The sequence below is a fragment of the Pomacea canaliculata genome, linkage group LG9, assembly GCF_003073045.1.
Source record: "Pomacea canaliculata isolate SZHN2017 linkage group LG9, ASM307304v1, whole genome shotgun sequence".
Classification (NCBI taxonomy): domain Eukaryota; kingdom Metazoa; phylum Mollusca; class Gastropoda; order Architaenioglossa; family Ampullariidae; genus Pomacea; species Pomacea canaliculata.
The window spans coordinates 2736111-2741002 of record NC_037598.1 but is presented as its reverse complement, the minus strand read 5'-3'; positions in this window follow the sequence as shown (position 1 = coordinate 2741002).

Genomic DNA, 4892 nt, shown 5'->3' with positions numbered 1-4892 from the left:
TGTAGGTGTCAGTGAGAGATAGTGTGCTTGAATGTGTGTATATATTGGAATATATTTTGAATACCCGTTACAAGATGACAGATTAATAAAGAGTCTTGAACCTTCCATAAACGATAATAGAAAAGGCTAAAGGTTGCCTGTCATCCTATGGTGGTCAGAAGGGAGGAGTTAGCTCCCACGCTTCTTGCGGTTCTCTCGGCACGTGCCCTACCTTCGCTGCTTACCTCCCCTAGCGCAGGGGGGAGTGAGGGCGCCACTCAGCAGCTGGTCCACTGGAGGGAGGAGGGAGAAGTTCACTGCGCCACACGGGTATCGAACCCACCATCGGGAGCAGCTTCACGTCCGACGATGGTTCTCTCACCACTGAGGCTACAATGCACACCACGTGAATAGGACACAAAGTGGCACGACAACAACAACAGCAGCAGCAACAACAACAACAACAACAACAACAAGATGGCCCAGCATGCTACACCTTCAATGCTACAAGCACCTGTCAGCTGGACTATGTGGAGACAGACTCAACCCTGATGACCAGTGCAGTGCCACATCGCACAGCTCAGCGCGAGGACGGAGACAAATGATGATCTGTCGTTGGTGACAGATGACTTGTAGGACGGCTGGCCTGCTGTAGCTGACTGCTTGAAACTTGTTCTTGTTTTCCTCCTGGCCTCGCATTGATTTGAAGGTTGTGGATGTAAGGCTGCGCCATTCGTCTTGTCCTCCACTGCACGTGGCCCGGGGGCCTTTCTTTCTCTTTTCTTCCTTTTCTCTTTTCCCATCATGCACCACGCGTGTCATTGGCGCTTGACTCCCGTCTTTTGTATCCTGCATGTAGCATTACCCTGCCATTGCTGTAACAGTATCCTACAATGACTGTGTAGTTTACTGTGACTGTATCCTACACACGGTGTGTAGTCAATGTTTACTGTGACTGTATAATACACTACGGTTTACAGTCAATGTTTACTGTGTATCATGCACATCACAGAGCCAAGACACCAAAGACAGCCTCAGTCTGTCGGTCCTGTATGGAGGTTCGGAGAATCGTTTGCCCGACGGAAGTTGAAGGAAGTCTGCTGACAGGAAGTGTCTGCCGGTGACAGTCTGAATGTCACTGTGTGCTGTCGCAGTAACTCTGGACCAGGTCCGTCACTGATAGACTGGTGTCACAAAAATAAAACAAAGACGAAGAGCAGCATTCACTGTGCATGGACTCTATAAATAGCTGAGGGAATCGTGGGAGACATGGAAGGACGTCAGCTTCCGGCGAAGGAAGAGGTTGTGTTGAGCCTGAGCGTTGGTAGCCCACTGACGTCGCCTGTCACAGATGGTGTTGACGACTTCCACCTCCTCGTCATAGATGACAGTTATGGGACTTAGTGGAGAATTTGATTGGAATTAAAGACAAGCTCTTGGGTCCTCCTCCTAGCTTCTGTCCTGGCAGCAGGCAAGAAGTTCATTGCAGGCGATGCCATGGGGTCTACTGACATCAGTGTCATCAGACAGCTGACAGGATGTTGACCTCTGTGAGTAATGAGACAGCTGTTGGTGTAGAGAGTAATGTGATGTGGGTAATGAATGTTCACACACACACACTGGACACGTGACTACACTTTGTCCGTAAGTCCCCCCCGTAGCTTGGTGTCACCTCCACACCACACTGTAGTGTTTGTACAGCAGGGCTTTAGGAAAGTAGTCCCGGTGGTGTGTTAATGCGCTGATCCGGCTGCTAGGGAGTGAGTCCTAAGGATTCAGTTTTCTGGGGTCAACTCTGGCTGCACCCATCTCTTCTCCCTCCCTGACTTTGGTTATCCAACCTTTCACAGAGTCAGGTATCTACGCACCCCACTTCCCCAACATCATTGTCGACTGGTAGGTGGAGGTGGGAGGGATTTTCGACTTGGTTTTAGATGCCAAGCACTGTAGCAACTCAGCTCTCCACGGGCCACCTCCACCCTCCACAGTCACCTCATGTTGCAGTCACATTCACTCGCCAGGACACCAGCCCTCCTGTGCCCTCTGCCCCCGCCGCCCTCTCACCCTCTGTTGACTGACCTCTTGCCCTCTGTGGCACCAGCCCTTCCCACACCCATTCCAGCCACTAAGTGCAGAAAGTGGTCCAACAGGCCCACAGCCCCGCCCAGTGCTCGCCCCTGACTTTAGTTAAGAAGGTTTCTGTAAAATTTGTAGGCGGCGCTGCCTGTCAGACGCACGCGCGGACAAAACGCTGGTGGAATCAATACGCGTGTAAATGTGGGGTGCATATGATACAAAGAACAAGTGCCGACACCACTCGCCTCCTCAGGCAAAAACAAAAATTAACGGAAAGCAAGCAAGAAAAAAATTTAAGAAGGAAACGAGAGAAGAAAAAGAAAAAAGACAAGAAACTGACAAAGAAAAAAAATGTCAGGAGTGAGGAGAGAAATGGCAAAAGAAAATAGTGTTGAGAAAGAAAGAATATCTGAGTTCAAGGGTTGTTTTTTGGTTGCTGCTGTCGTATACAGGTCATCGATCCTCCCAAGGAAGATGACACTTTGTGTGATGCTGAGACCTTAAGGAGCCCACAGGCAAGTGACAGTGTCAAGTGTCTGCCTTTGCTCTGTGTGTCACGCAGGGCCCTAGCCTCCCCTCCACAAGGTGACAACGAGGTTTTGTGTGAACATCGAGGTTTGTCACTGAAAACTTTACATGTCAGCTGGCGGCTGTCACTCGAAACACTTGTGTCAGTCGCAGTGGCAGACATTCTACACATTTATGGACATCGGATGTGTGGCAGGCAGTGAAGACTGTCAGGCCAGTGACACTGTCAGGGACACGAGAAGCTGGGAATGGCAAATCCAAAGCAACTGGCAGAAATGTAGCAAATTCCTCTACAAAACACAACAGGAAGTGACGTCAAGAGACATTAAGCCACAGGGAGGGGGAATCTCACTTTCCCTGCTTCCCCACCTCCTATTTCCACAAACAGATCCCTAGGGCACAGGGATGCCGTCAGTCATGCACCCGGCATCAATACTCTCACTGTTGTCACACTCGTTTGCACGTGCGGCCTGTCAAGGTGCGCGCATGCGCGTTGGACAGTTGCGCACAGCAGGAAATGTTGACGTCAGCAGGAATTACCGACAGGGTTGTCGGAAGTCACGATGGGTTGGACTCGTCAGGATAGCGACACGAGGGCTTCATAGTCCGCCATGGACACCTTCAGGACGAGGCGAGCACTTCATGCCTTCCCTTCAGTCGCCTCGCGCTTTCTCTCTCCCTCCTTCTGTGCCCTCCCGCCGAGTGTTAAATAAGATTAGCTATGAGTGATAGAGTGTAGTGGCGGGCAGGCCAGTCAGGCGGCAGTCCATCCACACGGTAAACAAGCCGCTGCACCGGGCTGCGTAAGTGGGGGAGAGGTTAAAGGTCACAAGCTGACATCCAAAGTTAGTGCCGTGGTAGTGTCGTTGTTAGTGCTGTCGCTGTTAGTGCAGTTGTAGTGTTGTTGTTAGTGCCGCTGTTAGTGTCGCTGTTAGCGCTGTGGTAGTGTCTGTTAGCGCTGTTAGTGCTGTGGTAGTGTTGTTGTTAGTTCCGCTGTTAGTGCTATGGTTGTGTCTGTTAGCGCTGTTAGTGCTGTGGTAGTGTTGCAGTTAGTGCTGTCACTGTTAGGGCAGTTGTAGTGTTGCTGTTAGTGCTATGGCAGTGTCTCTGTTAGTGTCGTGGTACTGTCGTTGTTAGTGCCGTAGTAGTGTCTCTGTTAGCGCTGTTAGTGCTGTGGTAGTGTTGCAGTTAGTGCTGTAGCCATTTGCTGCGGTAAGAAGCAAGCTCCATGGAGGGTCCTGATAACCTGTGACCTCTCGATTCTGATGTTTCTGATGCAACATCATTATATTCCTCAGCGCGCGATTGGTCAGTGATGAAGGTGGAGGTCGTGGAGCATGCGCGGATGGTTGCCAGCCTCGTGCGTTGCTGTGATACTGTCCGTGATGTGGCTGACACATCATTTCAGATTGCTGTCACAAATGTTCAGCTTGTCAGGGACCTGTTCCTTAATCCAATCTGTTTCCAATCACATTTTTAACATCCGGGAGATGGCGGAAACAGGCGAGAAACACGTAATCAGCAGGGGACGCCACTCGCGGGTCTGTTACTGCTCGGCACGATAGGAGTGGTTGGACGGAACCATAAAACGCTTGTCTGAAAGTGGTCACGGTGGTTGTTTTGGTAACACAAAGCTTCACGGTGTCACAGGGATCCGACAATTGACCGCTGATCACGTGACTGGCAGCCATAGCAAAATGTGGTTTGTGACGTCATCTTAGACCGTTGGTGGCGTGCTGCTGATGGCGAGGTCATGTGACGTTGGTGGCTGACTGGCACGTTGTGGTGAGGTCGTGCTGTCGGTGGTGGGGTTTCACTGCCCCGTGTTCCTGCTTCAGTCTCGGGTGTCGTCAGGGCGTCGTGTGTCGTGCTGTGTGCGGGTAGGTGGGTTAGGTTGATGCCGGCATGCTGCGTGGCTGTGTGAGGGCTGAGGGGTAGGTTGATGCCGGCATGGCTGTGTGTGGGCTGAGGGGTAGGTTGATGCCGGCATGCTGCATGGCTGTGTGTGGGCTGAGGGGTAGGTTGATGCCGGCATGCTGCATGGCTGTGTGAGGGCTGAGGGGTAGGTTGATGCCGGCATGCTGCATGCTTGTGTGAGGGCTGAGGGTAGGTTGATGCTGCATGGTTATGTGGGGGCTGAGGGGTAGGTTGATGCCAGCATGCTGCATGGTTGTGTGGGGGCTGAGGTAGGTTGATGCTGCATGGTTGTGTAAGGGCTGAGGGGTAGGTTGATGCTGCATGGCTGGTGTGGGCTGAGGGGTAGGTTGATGCTGCATGGTTGTGTGAGGGCTGAGGGGTAGGTTGATGCT